The sequence below is a fragment of the Oryctolagus cuniculus genome, chromosome 2, assembly GCF_051225735.1.
Source record: "Oryctolagus cuniculus isolate XC-2025 breed Fujian yellow rabbit chromosome 2, ASM5122573v1, whole genome shotgun sequence".
NCBI lineage: Eukaryota > Metazoa > Chordata > Mammalia > Lagomorpha > Leporidae > Oryctolagus > Oryctolagus cuniculus.
Genome location: NC_142868.1, coordinates 149,614,150 through 149,631,058, shown reverse-complemented (window position 1 = coordinate 149,631,058; position 16,909 = coordinate 149,614,150). Strand labels below are relative to the sequence as shown.

General features: G+C 36.0%; 1 protein-coding gene across 16 annotated transcripts in view; it reads right to left on the bottom strand.

Annotated features, from left to right (window-relative positions):
* FANCL (FA complementation group L) overlaps positions 1–16,909 on the bottom strand; it is an 82,914-nt gene that overhangs the window by 21,684 nt on the left and 44,321 nt on the right. The gene's annotated exons all lie outside the window — the stretch shown is intronic.

Sequence of the window (16,909 nt, the reverse complement as noted above, 5' to 3'; positions counted from 1 at the left end):
TCTATATAGGTGTATACCTATGAGTAGCTATTTCACTGTATACCCAAAACCAGTTTAGTCTTCCCAAAAAAGTCATGAAATTTTTCAGTGGAATTAAGATTCAATTTATTTGAAATTAAGTACCTCCAAACATATGGCCCATTTCTCTTAAGCACAATTACCTTAACTATATATTTCGAACAGATTTTTTTTTAATAAAATGAGAAAAATAACTATAAAATCCAAACTACCCTTGGAACTAGAATTTCAGTAATTACAGAAAAAAAAAGATTTTTAAACTGTAAAGCCATTATCAGATTTCACTAAATAACCATGTTCTCTAGATATATTAAATACTAATTTTTATATTACAGATTAGGAAAACAGACATCAAAAAGAGTGACAAGTGTGACAAGGAAACATTTCATTTAGTAATTTCAATTTCAATTTTAATGTCTACTTCACTTATGAAGTAGACATTAAAACTATTTTATCAGTAAACTATATGAAAAATTAATATTTTTCTCCAACTGCTTACTTGGCCCATTAAATCACTTACCCTTGTTTTACTTCCCTATTTGGACTGAAAGAACTACATTAATTCTAAATACTAACAATATAATTAAATATTCAATTCATATCTCCATATATGCCAGGAAATATGACCAAAATTAAAGCCAAGGTTCAATCAGTATTTTGCCAGAAGCTGAAATCGTTAAAAAAAATTAAATAAGCAATCTCATTTCTCTATATCTACTGTACTATTATTATGTTTTTTTCCCTTTTGACCACTTCATCATATACAAAAAAAGTGTACCCAAGAAAATTTTCAGAAATAAAGAACACTTAATATTAATGATATGACATTAAAAATTTTTTAATATTGATGATAATGCAGGAATGGGAAATCTTTTTTCTGCCAAGGGCCATTTGGATACTTACAATGTCATTCACAGGCCATACAAAATTATCAATCTAAAAATCAGCCTGCTCTAGATTTGTTGAATTTCTACTGCCTGCCTGCAGTTGCCTTGGCAGGGCCAGACCAGATGATTCTGTGAGCCTTACACGTGGTCCACAGGCTGGATGATCTCCACCCCTGAAAGCAACCTCAATTCTACATGCCACTGGTAAGCTCAGAAAATGGTATAACTGCTTTCGGAAAGACTTGGCAATCTTTTAAAAGGAAGTATATTCCTATCTCATCACCTCGCACTTCTACTCTAAGAGAAGACATTTTCATAAAACGGCCTGCATGTTCACTGCAACCACATTCGTCTGAGCCAAACTCTGTGAACAGTCCAAATGTCCGCCAGTTAAAGAATAAACTCCAGTATATTCATGTATTAGACTCAGGATTCACGTACACGTACTCAGGAATAAAAAGGGACCAACAACCAATACAGGAGATAGCATGGACAGATTTTTTAAATATGCTGACTGAAAGAAGCTGACCCACAAGAGTAAACAGTGTATGCTTTTGCTGATATAAAACGTCCTGGGACAGCCACTGCTGAGCTATGGTGAACAAAATAAAGAAGGTTTACTGGAAAAGGGCAGGACACTGGGATGATGGTAACGTTCTGCATTTTCTTCACTATGGGTTGCATCCTCTTGAGTTCTGGCTCCACGTCCAGTCCAACTTCCTGCAAATGTGGACCCTAGGATGTAGCACATGATGGCTCAATAATGCGGTTCCTGCCACTTACCAGCGAGACCTGGATTAAGTTCTGGGCTCCTGGCTACGGCCTGGCCAACCCCTGAACATTGTGATCAATTGGGGAATGAGCCAGTGGATGGAAGACTGATGTCTCTCATTGCCTTTCAAACAAGTTTTAAATTAAAAAACAGTAACTAATAGTAGGTACACTTAAGAGTATGCATTTTTTGCTTCCAAAATTTTACAAAGAACTGAATTCTAGTTTACAGTGTGCATGCCTACATGTTTAAGAGCAAGTGTTCTGATACTTGCATATCATTTTAGGAAGCACTAAAAATGGATAGAATGCTGAATAAACAGAAAATATATAGCAAAACTAGTAAATAACTGTAGAATCTGTAGGTGGCAGACAGATGGGCATTCACCAGAAGTTTTTGCAAGTTTTTATATTTGATATATATTTAAATTTGAAAACATAATATCAGAGAACAAAAAGTATGAAATGAATTACATAAATTACATGTGAGTTACTATAACTTAGAAAGTTAAATGATTTTTATGGATTAAGTTAGACTATTTCATTTCTTCAAATGTTTAACAATTAGCCTTTTATATGAGCCTTAAACTATAAAAATATTTAAATATGTACATATATATATCAAATAACATCTTAAAAACCTCTAAAACAAATACACATTTCTGTTTAAAAAAGACTACAATGGATAAGCAAGTTATATCTGAAATGTCTGACAGGCATTCTCCCATTAAAATTTTTTATTTATATATTTTCAGTTTATCTGAAAGGCAGAGCTAAAAAGACAGAGACAAAGATTTCCATCTGCGAGTTCACTCCTTCAATGTCCACAATAGCCTGGGTTGAGTCAAGGTGAAACCTCGAGCCTTGAACTTCAATTAGGTCTCCCTCATGGGTAGCAGGGATCCAAGTGAGCCATTACCTACTGCTTCATCGGGATGCACATTTGCAGGAAATTGGAAGCAGAAGCAGAACAGCCAGGACAAGAGCCAGTACTCTGACAGGGATGTGGGGATCTCAAGCAGCCTGCACCAAATGTCCACTCCTAGGAAGCCATTCTTAGCCAGAGAATCTTAAGCGAGTTTAAAAAATAAAAAAAAAAAAAAAAAACCTTTATATTCTCTAACTTCTACATAAAATTTAGCCTTTATTTCAACTACAGAGGAAAATAACAAACTTCAGAAATACTATCAGTATCTGTAACATTCTCCATAGATATGATCTATATTATCACATATATATATATATATATATATATGATCTATGTGATCTATAAAGATCATATTGGAATCACCCAAGGAAATCTAATACTAATATTCAGGTTCTACTCCTAATCATTCCTTTTCAGTTCATCTTGGTTCAGTGCAGCCTCTGGCTCTGGGACTGTTCCAAGTTTTCCAAGCAATTCTAATGTGCAGACAAGTTTGAGAAACACTGGTGGAAAAATGAAAAACAGCCCATGCTTGTTATGGTTCAATGTTTCAAACTTTTACAAAATTCAAGAAGTCCAGTTTGTAAGGATTAAAAACATCCTTAACATTTAATTTACTGTATTTTCATTGCTAATTTTAGAATATTTATCTAATACATTAGGGGTTTGCGGGGAGATACAATGAGGTTGTAAACACAGAACCCATTTTATAGTATAAGCTGGGGTGAGGAAAGTCTGATCCGTGGGCTGCATAATACCTGCAAAATCATTTGGTCAGGCCCTGCCAAGACAACATCAATCAGGACTTAAAATTCACTCAATCTATAGCAGGCTAATTTTTAATTTGATAATTTTGTATTGCCTAAGAATGATGTTATAAATATCCACATGGCCCCTGGCAGAAAAAAGGTTCCCCACTCCTGTATTAGACTTAATAAAGAAAAAATTTTATTTTTATTTCAACTTAAAATAGTCAATTTGCAACCCTATTCAACAAACTGAGTGGATCAATCACTGAAGAATGAAGGCAAGTCCTCAATTACACTGCACCAAATTATCCAACATTAAATATGCAAATACTAAGTAAACAGATTATGGCCTAATAAAATTCAGCCCAGCAAACATAAATAATATATCAAATATTATGCTCTATACCAGATACTGATGATATTAAAAAACTTAGTAAAGAGGTAAGCATTTTGCAAGTCCTATGGACCTTAATTCATTCCTAAATAACCAAGAGTAGTTTTGTTTGAATCTGCTCCCAAAACTGTATTCCAGTCCTTCACTGGTTCCTAGTGTGGTTTAAAACAAAAACAAAAACAAAAAAAAACTTTTTATGAAAATTTTTATTTTCTTCATTGTGCTTTTCCAGATTTCCTGTAATAATGCATAATCTTTTGTAATCATAAAAATACAGAAACAAATGTTAGCCATCCTTTCCATGTCATAATATACATAGTACATTCAAAAATATATTAAAGTTAATTTAATAAAACTAATGTTTCAAGCAAGTGCCAGGACTATATGTAGGGTTCTCTGATACAAAGATAAAAGCAGCCAGTTTGCAAGGAAGTCATAGCTCTAATCCTTACAGAAATGCAGTATTTGATCTTAACTAAGACATACTCAGCTTCTTTAAGCTTTAACATTGCATCTTTAAATGTGACTGTGCAGTGGGTAACTTCTAAAGTGACTTAAAGCTCTAGAAGTCAAGAATTCTAAATATAACAGTTTGAAAATCCATAAAGCAGGTAATGCTCTCCACTTTAAAAGTACCTCTATTCCATGCTAATTGCTATAATGTACTAATTTATTTCCAATTCCTATTTATAAAAATTTCATCAATTATATATATACATATCCAATATATATTTATATATTTTAACATATAATAATTTCATCTTTGATCAAAAGAACTTTTATATCAGAATCAAACAACATACATAAGAATAAAAATACTTGGATTGCATTCTATTCTCTATTCCCTTGTATTTAAGGCAGAAGTTAAAACAAAAAATACATTAGAGGTGCAGCAGGCATTTGTAGTGGCAGTTAGGATGCAACCCACATCCCACATAGGAGGGCCGAAGATCAGGTCTGGCTCTGTTTCTAACTCCAGCTTTTTGCTGATGTGCACCTGGGTGGGTGGGACCGTGTGGTGGGGCAGTGGATGACGGCTCAAGTGGTTGGGTCTCTGCCACCCAGAGAGACCTGGATGAAGTTCAGTACCAGGCTTTGGCCTGGCTCAGTCTTAGCTGTTGCAGGCATTTGGGGAAAGAACCAACAGATGGGTGATCTCTATCTCTCTCTGCTTTATAAATACATAAACTTTTCAAAACTAGCATTCTGAAAAAGCATCATAGAAACTATTTCCTAAAATAAGAGGGGAAATCGCAATTTCTTTAAAATTCTGAGCTTTTAGAATAGGTCTTAGAAAACAAATAACAGGAACAACAAAGAAATCACACAGCTTAAATATAGTGAGGATCCAAAATTACACACAGAACACTGTAACTAATAATTCACTAATCAAAGTAAAATGCCATTCTTTTTTGTACACTGATATAGTAATATGATTAAAGGAAATGAAATAAAAGAACAAAGATATGGGGCCAGAATTGTGGCTTAGAAGGCTAAGCCTCCACCTGCAGTGCCAGCATCCCACATGGGTGCTGGTTTGAGTCCCGGCTGCTCCACTTCCTATCCAGCTCTGGGAAAACAGAACACAGCCCAAATACTTTGGCCCCTGCACACATGTGGGAGATCCGTAAGAAGCTCCTGGCTTCAGCCTGCCCCAGACGTTGTGACCATTTGGGGAAAGAACCAGCAGATGCAAGATTTTTCTCTCTCTCTCCCAGCCCCCACCTTCCTCTCCCTCTCTCTCTCAATCTCTCTCCTTCTCTCTCTTTCAAGTAAATAAATATTTAACAAGAAAAAAAAGATAACTATAAGAAAATAAGAGAATAAGACAATAGATATGAGCAACAGGAAAAATACAGGCAAGCAAACCCATAACATAAGGTCAAGTCCCCCAAAATAAACTCTAAGGAGAGATGAAGGGTATCCCAGTAACCAAGAAAATCAAGCAGAGGCTTCTAAGCAAGAGAGGGGAGAGAACAGGATGCTCAATAAACTCTTTTCCGTAAAACAACTCCCTCCTAAAAAAAGGAGAAAACATTGAAGGGAACATGTCTCTTCCTGTCTCTCCCTCTCTGTGGCACTCTTTCAAATAAATAAATATTTTTAGAAAGAATAAGCTATAGTACATGCTAGCAAAATAGACCAACTTCAATATAATCATGCAGAGAACAGAAGACTGACATAGAAGGTTATGCTGAATTACATAAGATTATAGAAAATGAAAAAAAAGCTACAGCAACTGAAACACACCAGTAGTTGCCCGAGGACCAGGAGGAGGGGCAACAGGGTTAAGATAGACAGGAGTTGGAAGGACGACCAAGGGGAAGGAGGTAAGCTGAGTAGGATGGAAATGTTTATTACCTTGATTGTTGAGGTGATTTCACAAGCATTTGTCAAAACTCTAAGCTGTGCACTCTAAATATGTCCAGTTTATTTTTTGTCAATTATACATCAATAAATCTGATTTTACACTCATTCTGATTTCTGGACAGTAGTGGATCTACAGGCAGTATCTTCTGTACAACCGCTTTCTCTACAATTAGGAACTTCTTTACAGCAAGGCCAAAGGAGGCAGAAAAGTTCATACACCTACCACTTGGAGAATGAAATTTCTTCCATTTCACATGTATGATTCTATATAAAATGTGTACATATTGGAGAAGGATGAAAGATAGATATAGATATAGATAGATATGCTAAATGTTAGCTATTCCCCGTTATTAAATTATGTAAAACTAGGAAATCACTTAAGCAGAAAAGTGTGCACACTGCCAATCTCAAAATGTAACGCTTATTATCTTTAAAAGCATTTTGTTACTTTTATAATACCTGAAGTGAAGTAATAATGTCAGTCACTTAACCAGATCTTAGAGTATAATATCTTCATCTTAAGTACTATTATTTCCAGTATTTTAATAATGTTCACAGAGTCCCGGAATGTGATCTTTTGTGCTCTGATGACACTTAAATTAATAGCATAATTTTCTGGTACTTGCCAACAGTTGCTTTCCATTCTGGTTTTTTCTTATACTTCCCTATCATACTTGCAGATAAATCCTCTAATAATCATTTTTATCTTTATCTTTGGAGAATTCAAAAGGTTTCAATAAAATAGGGAAATATTAAGAGATTAAGGTCTTTAAGAAAATGTTAATATTAATTGCGGTATTTCCAATCAGGTATCTTTAGTGAAAAGTCTTCAAATATTCAGTGAGATATTACGTGCATGCTTCATTAGTGCTATCAGTGCTTTCTATTGGTAATTCTATATCTGAATCTACTTAATCAAATGCTGTTCTCTGTCAAGAAATCCATGAAGAACTTAACCATCTCTTTTACATTTCCTCTTTAATTTGTAGGTTAATTTTACAGTAACTGACCACTGGTCACTTAAGATATTTGGTACACTTTTTTTAGTTCATGTGAAGAGCTAAATGAGGCAGCCACCTCCTGTATAGCCAGCACAGACCATAACATCAGAATGAATGCAGCAAATTCTTTTTCAAAGAAAAGAAAGTCTGTCCAGTGCATGTGGACAGTAAGTATGCAATTGTACTCTGGTTCTTGGTTATCCTCTATCGTAAATTATACTTAAAATATCAAATTCAAACCAATCAGTTAAAAACAAACGATCTAGTTTCCTACGCCCATGAAAAAAGAATGCTACTAAAGTCCCATGAAAAAGTTAGCTGCCAGGGCCGGCACTGTGGCTCACTTGGTTAATCCTCCACCTGCGGTGCCAGCATCCCATATGGGCACTGGGTTCTGGTCCCAGTTGCTCCTCTTCCAGTCCAGGTCTCTGCTGTGGCCCGGGAGGGCAGTGGAGGACGGCCCAAGTGCTTGGGTCCCTGCACCCGCATGGGAGACAAGGAAGAAGCACCTGGCTCCTGGCTTCAGATCGGCGCAGCGCTGGCCGTGGCGGCCATTTGTGGGGGTGAACCAACAAAAGGAAGACCTTTCTCTCTTTCTCATTGTCTAACTCTGTCAAATAAATAGAAAATTGTATTTGAATTAACAGTTTTCCTAACTGAATTATCATTTCTGTCTTCAACATACTAGATCCTTATATGCAAAATAGATTTTGTAAAAACAAAAAGTCATGTTCACAATACCCATATGCATAAGCACACCAATACTCCCACATTCCAACTTAGCCCTTGAATAAAAAAGAATACAAACAAACATAAAGTATCAACTTACCAGACAGTATTTCTGACAGGAACAAAACATGAAGTTGAGACATTAATAAACTGTACTTGGGTTGAAATAAATTCGCTTCACTGACATTAGCTAAAATAATCTTTTTTAGCCTGAAGCATTTTAAAAATAAATAATACCATTTAGAAGCCATTTGGAGACTTACATGTTTTTATTTGGGATACCTGCTATATATTTTATTAGATTATTCAACTATAACATTTAAGTAGGAGTATGTTCAAGTATTAATAATATATTAACCAATAAAACTGTAAAACCAAACAATACTAATCTCAATGCCTCTTACATATGTTACTTATAACACTGTGTGTGTGGTTGTGTATATGTGTATGTAGTCATCTGCCACAGCCATACAGACTGATGAGCTGGATCACCATTTTTCATTAATCAGGCCTATTTCACTTGTGAACTCCAGAAAATTCCTTGCTCACTGTATATAAATATTTTCTTCAAAGCCTTTATATATAATTCAATATATGTAGATGCCAATGATTTGTTTTATGTGTGGCTACATAAGTGTAGAAAGACATAACATGATATGTAAAGCTATATGGAGAAACAGGAGTTATTCTACTTTAAGAGTGCACTGATTCACAAACTACATTAACTCCCTATAACACTGCACACATTTGTATAGCACTTCACAATTCAAGAGGACTTTCATGCACATTATCACAATTCACTGTTACATGCAACCTATGACACAAACGTTAGTTCCTTCTTGTCACAGAAAAAGTTAAATGATTTACATGAGGTTATGCTTGGATAAACACAGAGCCGAAGTTTCACCCAAACTTTAAGTCTCTCTCTCTTTACTATGCTGTGGTAGTCCAGCAGAATGAACTGCAAAGCCTACCCCGAAGGTTTATGATAAAGTCAGACTTCCTAACAGCAGGCAACTCACTTAATGGACCTGAAGTAGTACTGAAGGCATCTGAAATACAACCTGTTCCATACAACCCACCTTTTGGTGTGTTTTAAATTCATGGTAGTTTGTCATTCCACAGAGGTATCTCATGTGCTCACAATGCATAGATCAAGATTTTCACAAAGTTTAAATCAACTTTGATAACATTAGAAATCCACTGAAATTACAGTGATACAACCACCTTCTTCCTTAATGTGGCAAGTAACGGACTGCCTGAAATACAAAGTTCTACGTCCAACTGCCAATTAAACACATTTACTTAGATATACCACAGGCACAGGGAGTTTGAATGAGTTATAACAAATTAGAAAAGGAAATGAAAAAGATAAAAAATAACTGTATAAGTAACAAAACTAGGACTAAGAATGGAAAAAAATCATAGTTAACTACATCACTTGTCTCTCCACATAGTACAGATTTTGCAAAAATATAAACACTGAATATTCATATGAAAATTATAATTCTTTGGAGAAAAGAGGAAGTTAGGAAGTAAGCATGTATATGCAGTAAGGGCAGGTAAACAGAAAACTCATCATTATCTATAGTGGAAAATTAATAAATAATTCTTAAAACAAACAAAAGGTGGTACAAATACCAAAGCATGTGATAACAAGTTATAATGTCTAAGAGACCTAACAGTTAAAAGTAGCTGACCTTGGAGAAGGACATTAGGTAGGAAAGAAGCTAAGGAAAGCTGTTTTGTCTTAAAAAGTAATAATAAAACACCTTGTACAGCTAATGTCTTAAACTATGTTCATGTGTAATCTTGATAAAAATTAAAAAATTTAACTGGACAGTTGGCCTACATTCTGATAATGAACTAAAAAACACAATGAAAATACTGCATGCACATCAGAAACTTTAAAATACTTCGAAATAAATTTAACAGAAATATGTAACATGAAAATGAAGAAAAAAGTGCTACTTTCCTGAAGGAATTAAATAAATGCAGAGATAACAAGTTATCAGATTATGAACTTAAGTAAATGTATAAATATTTCTTAATTCATGGACAAAACCAATTATAACTAAAATCAAGGCAATTCTAAAGATTATCTGGAATAAGTACATAGTATAATCTCTGATGTTTTAAAAATGAAAACCATCAAGTGTCAAGTACAGTTTCAAAACTATTATCTAATAAGATCCTAATTCTAAATAAATGCATTAGCTGTGGTTTCTTATTTTATTAATTTTCCTTGCTTGTATTTTCCTTCTTATTTCTACAATAAGCACAGGGTATTTTTTAAATAAACATATTTCTAAAAAGGAGGAGGAAAATAAGGTTGGTTATGATTGACTGAATCCAATATAATAGATAACTTGACTCCTTCAATGATACTTTTTCTACCACATAACATAAGCTCAACAATGAATTCTGTTCTATTCCCTTGGATGTCTTTATACCCACACCATTGTGTCAACGGTTAAGACCATCAAGGAGGGAAAAGCGTATGTTCACAACCAATCCTCAAATAAACAAAAATCCAGTATCATGAGTTCTCCAACAAAAACAGAAACAGACAAAAGTGAAAAGAAAAAAAATTCAGCTGGTTAAAGAAACTCCCACAGGATCCTTAGAGTGCATAAATGAGGTTTTTTTGGTCTGTGTTTACTATAAGTTAAAAAAAATTTAAACGTATCTGTGAAAAAGAAAAACTTCATTATTTCCGTATACATATGGACTTGAGGCAAAAAGCAGCCACATGACTTGTTTGAAATTATGCAATTAAGTCAATGGCTGAACTGTAAACAGAGCCTAGGATACCCAACTGCTAGTCTGCTGCTCTAACTAATGGATCATGCTCCCTGCTATGTAATAGGACTGTTTCCTTTAATTACAAATTCTTCATTCACCATCAGCTTATCAGCCAGAGGCTTTATCATTAGTTTTTCTCTTCTTGCATTTATGGCATTATTCCAAGAGGATCAGATTTCCACGATAAAACCTATAAACCACTGCTTACTACATCATACCAAATCTGAAAATTCCAACTGCCTGTGGCAAGGATACTTCATCCAGCTTGTACTTAATGGCACATTTGCAGTAGAACTGCAATTTTAACATTATTTTTGCTTTGTCAGTGACCTGGACAAAATGAATTTTGTTTTGATATAATAGTATCAGTGCACTTAAAATCTGACACCAGCATATTCTAAAGCTTCATTAGTAACAATAGTCACATATATGACCTGTATGTAAAACACAAAGATAGCAGAATATTAAAGATGTTTCTACTTTGGAGCATTTGTGATGTTGACAGTACGTTAAGATAAAAAAAAAAAAAAAAAAAAAAAACAAACTTTAAGATGTCCTTACATTCTATGCTAAAATCTATAAAAGAAAACTCATCGGGTAATCAAATAAAGTAAATATCTGAAAAGAGGTATTCAGACACTTGTCTTTGAGAAGCACTTTGTGTTTCTTTGGCACACATCACAGCAGCAATAGTAGCAGCAGCCTTGCCCTTGGTGCTGATTTCTTACTACTCTAAATGTCTCCTCTGAGCCAGAATACACTGGCTGTTGCTGATCATGCTGTGAGACACCTGCACTGGCTACTAGGCTTGTCATGACGCACAAAACCCTACCATCTTCAGCTTGACATTGTGCAAGTTATAATTATTCATCCAAATGAATATGTCAGAGCAGCAGCAGCAGACCTCTCATCAGAGCAAAAGAAAAATACATCAAAACATTATCAACCCAGCAGGAAGACAGGGACCATAAGGAAAATTACCCATTTTTAATATGGATGCCACAAAGCCACATCTATTACATTACAAAAGAAAGGAAAATAAAGATCTCCAAGTTTAAAGTCCAGAAATAGGGAACCCAAACACAAAAAGTACAAAAACAAAAGAATTTTGAAATCAATTCTCTGAAATCTATTTACTGTCTCTTAAATGTTACTTTGCTATTAAACTACAACAGTAATATTTATGTTGCTTAAGAACCACATTGTTTAAAAATCGTTAAACACACATAAGAATCTCCACAAGCAGAACTGTTTCAAGCCAGTCAATGATAAAGGATCATACATAAGTAAGGAAGTCTCATATTGTTTCTTACTTGCACAACATAAAATAGTCTTGTCAACATTCTTTGTCTAAAAGACTCAAAGAGTTCACACTGCTGGTACCATCAGCAAAATCCTTAAGATGGAAAGCTAAACCTTTACAGATAAGCAATATTTCTGGAAAACCTTCTAACTTTTAGTGGCATGTATAAATGAAAAATTACAAAATTAACTTCCAACCCCCTATACATAAAGGCAAGACATCAAAACTGTATAAGCATATATGAAATAAGTATGTACAAATATGGATTGGTATCTCATATTTAATATGAAAAATGGTTAACTTTTACAACTATAGAACATATTTTCAGAAAAAAGACTTTGAGACATGAAAAAAAGAAACAAGAAAGCAATAAATGCAAACATGTACATATGCACCGTATCTGCAACCATATTCTGTATAGCATGCACCACAAAGTTAAAAGACATGCCACAAGAAGAAGACATCTACAACTCAAATAACTGGCTGAGAATGAGTACCCAAGATGCATAAGGAATGCTTTTAATAAAAGGAAAAATATTTTAAAAGGCAAAGACTATGAACACACAATAATGAGTATCAATAGCTAATACAAATTAAGGATGAAACTAAGCTTCACTAAAACTTGGAAAGGATTTAAGAAAGTACAAATTACTATGCATTACAGAGTATAACTACAATCTTATGCAACCAATTTTGGAAAGCAGAGACCTGAAGCAATATGACAAAATATTAACATTAGTCAAATTTGAGTTGTAAACAAAAAGATGGCTTGATTTTTATCTATAGTTTGCTAAGCACTTCAGTGTATTTTATAATTTAAGAAAACAGTTCATACCATGTTTTCCCTGATCTGTAGTAATTAATAGAGCACAACAAATATAATGTATATGAGCACAATTGACATTTTAAGCACTGATTATTGTTTACAGCCCTTGTCTCTGCTTTTGAGAAACAGGTTTTTTTTTCTTCTTACTATTTGTTGAATATTTAGTGGAAGGTTAATCTTATGATTATAAAATAAACTGGAAGTATGTTATTGTAATAATTAAAAGCAGCAGCTGGCACTACGGCAGTCAGTTAAGCCATGGCCTTATGGATACCAGTTCAAGTCTTGGCTGTTCCACTTCCAATCCAGTTCCCTGATAATGTGCCTGAGAAAGTAGTGAGGATGGCCCAAGTGCTTGGGCCCTTGCAGCCACATGACAGATCTGGAAAAAGCTCCTGGCTTCAGCCTGGCCCAGTCTCAGTCTTTTCATTCATTTGGGGAATGAACCACAGATCAAAGATCTCTTTTTCTAACACTGCCTTTCAAGTAAACAGATCAATCTTAAAAAAGAAAAACAATTACAAGAAAGCAAGGAATAGGGAGGGTGAGAGTGTGGGTAGGAGGCAGGGTAGGATGGGAAGTATCATTAGGTGCTAAATCTGTATATATGAAATACATGAAATTTATTCACCTTATATAAATTTTTTAAAACACAAAAAAAATTCATGACATTCCAGTTACTACTAATTATACATTGTCTTAGAGCTATTACAAATTTGTATGACCCAATTAAATCTAAAACTTCAATCTGAATTAATGTCATAAAGAGTTATACCACACTTATCTGTACAAGGCACTGAGCTACTGTTAGCTACGGATATAAACTTTAAAAGAAATGGACCTCTGGGGATCGCCCTGGCCTGAAGCACCGGCATCCCATGTGGGCGCCAGTTTGAGATCCAGCTGCTCCACTTCCAATCCAGCTCTGCTATGGCCTGAGAAAGCAGTAGAAGATGGCCCGAGTCCTTGGGCCCCTGCACCCACGTGGGAGACATGGAGGAAGCTCCTGGCTCCTGGCTTTGGATTGGCTCAGCTCTGGCCGTTGCGGCCATCTGAGGGAGTGAACCAGCGAATGGAAGAAATCTCTCTCTCTCTCTCTGCCTCTCCTTTGTGTGTAACTTGGACTTTCAAATAAATAAATAAAATCTTAAAAAAAAGAAATGAACCTCCAAAAATGCATTTTACCTAGTTGTTAAGATACCTGCATTCTTGGGGCCGGCACCATGGCTCACTTGGTTAATCCTCCACCTGTGGCGCTGGCATCCCATATGGGCGCCGGTTCTAGTCCCAGCTGCTCCTCTTCCAATCCAGCTCTCTGCTGTGGCCTGTGAAAGCAGAAGATGGCCCGGGCGCTGGGGCCCCTGCACCCACATGGGAGATCAGGAAGAAGCACCTAGCTCCTGGCTTCCGATCAGCCCAGCTCCAGCCTTTGTGGCCATCTAGGGGTGAACCAGTGGAAGGAGGACCTCTCTCTCTGTCTCTTCCTCTCACTACCTGTAACTCTACCTCTCAAATAAATAAAGTCTTTAAAAAAAAAAAAAAAAAGATACCTGTATTCCACATCAGAGTACCTGGGTTCAATTCTCAGGCCTGGGTTTTCACTCCAGATTCCTGTGAATGAAGACCCTGAGAAGCAGCAGTGATGGCTCCAGTGACTGGGTTTCTGCCACTCACATGCGAGACCTGAATTGAGTTTCCAGCTCCTTGGCTCTAGCCAATGTCTAGCCCAGGCCTGGCCCTTGTGAGCATCTGGAAACTGAAACAGCAGATGCGAGCTCTGTCTTTTTCTAACTTTGGGCCATAAAATAAATAAAATTTTGAAAAAGAAATTGCTCAGATTTTCCCATCTAGTAGAATGTCACAAACCAATTTTGTTACATGCCAAGAGAAGTGTTAAGCAATATTTTTATTTCAAAACAAAATTTTTCAAAGTACATTTCCTCCATTAAAAAAAAAAAAAAAAACACCTAAGAAGCAGATCTACAATGTTCTTCAATCTTGGAATTGTGGTAAATATTGAAGTATAATTTAGAAATATCATCTGGATATGCACTGTGCACTGTGGGTTAAGCCACCATCTGCAGCACTGGCATCCAATAGGGGGACTGATTCAAGTCTCAGCTGCTCCACTTCTGATCCAGCTCCCTGTCAGTGCACCTGGGAAAGCAACAGACCATAGCCAAAGTGCTGGGTCTCCTGTACCCACCTGGAAGAAGCTTTTGACTCCTGGTTTCAGCCTGTCCCAACTCAGGGCATTGTAGCCATTTGGGGAATGAATCAGTAGATTGAAGATTCTCTCATTCTCATTCATCTCATTCATTCTCTCCCCCCCACCACCTTCCTCTTTCCCCCTTCTAATGCTGACTTTCAAATAAATAAATAAATATTTTTTAAAAATATCATCTGGAAAGTATAACATAATACACAGTATTCTCTCATGATCTCACATTTTTAAATCAAAGTTTGAGTCAATATTTTAAAAACAAGAAAGCTAGGCCGGCGACGCGGCTCAATAGGCTAATCCTCCACCTAGCGGCGCCGGCACACCGGGTTCTAGTCCCGGTTGGGCGCCGGATTCTTTCCCGGTTGCCCCTCTTCCAGGCCAGCTCTCTGCTGTGGCCTGGGAAGGCAGTGGAGGATGGCCCAAGTGCTTGGGCCCTGCACCCCATGGGAGACCAGGAGAAGCACCTGGCTCCTGCCATCGGATCAGTGCGGTGCGCCGGCCGCAGCGGCCATTGGAGGGTGAACCAACGGCAAAAGGAAGACCTTTCTCCCTGTCTCTCTTTCTCACTATCCACTCTGCCTGTCAAAAACAAAAACAAAAACAAAAACAAAAAAACAAAAAAAAAACAAAGCAAGCAAGCAAGCAAGCTATACAACTTATAATTCCAGTTCTTTCAAAGAAAAAATCAGCACAGTACACCATATACATCATGTATCAAAATAACAAAAGCAGAGATGGACAGGTATGACACCCCTTGGGACACTGGCATCTTCTAAGGGAATGCCTGGGTTTGGGTCCTGCCTCTGCTTCTAATGCCAGTTTCCTGATAATGTGTACCATGGAAGGCAGCAAGTGATAGCTTAAGTATTTGGGTCCCTGCCTCCCCATGGCAGACCCAAACTGAGTTCCAGGCTCCTATGTTTGGCCTGGTTCAGTCTCAGCTGTTGCAGGCATTCAGTGAATCAGTGAATAGAAGAACTTGCTCTGTCTGTATCATTTTGTCTCCCTGCCTTTCAAATGAAATGAAAATAAATTTTTTAAAAGACACATCAAAAGCAAATCGAAGGTTTTTCTTCCCGTTTATCCTGCTATGTTTTCTCAGTTTTCATTAGAGGAAGCAGAACTTCTCTATTTCTGAGGGAATATAATGAGAAAACCAATTTCTGAATAAATGTGTAGGATTAAAATGACATTTGGATTTTCCTAAGACTATCTAAATCATCTTTGCCTTTTTAAACCAATTTTAAATATAATTGTTTTACTTTTACAGCTACAATATAATGTAAGCATAAGTTTTTACTTCAACCTAATAAGAACTTTATATAAAAAATAGGTATAGCCTCTATGTAGAAGATATTTGTAAAGTGTCACTAGAAATTCTTTTTCTTTGCCTACAAGTAGAAATGTTTTCTCCATTTTTCTATCAACGCTAAAATTCACTTAATGAAAGGATTCTATTAGTTGCTATTTGACCATTCTTTGAAGCTAGTATCCACATCTGCCACACCCCTAACTATCACATGGATGAAGTACTGATGATAATATTGGTAACAATCACACCTCCTCATATCTACGTAAGGTCACAGTTCACAACATTCCTTCAAAAACACCATCTTGTTAGATATCAACAAGGTACAGAGAAGGTGAACTACCTGAAGAAGGGGATTATTTCCTTTATCCAAAGACTGAATGCTCTAAAGCACATAACAGAAAGAACGCGGGGCATCTAGGTTGAAGGATGAATCAAGAACACTTTAAACACTAACCACTAAATAGAAATGGTGAGGGATTACATGTTCAGTCGTACCTCATTCTCCTCTGAACAAGATTCTCTGATATTATGTCATCAATGTTAAGAATTCTAGTAATATAAAAAAAAATTTGCCCAATTTTCAATTTACTGC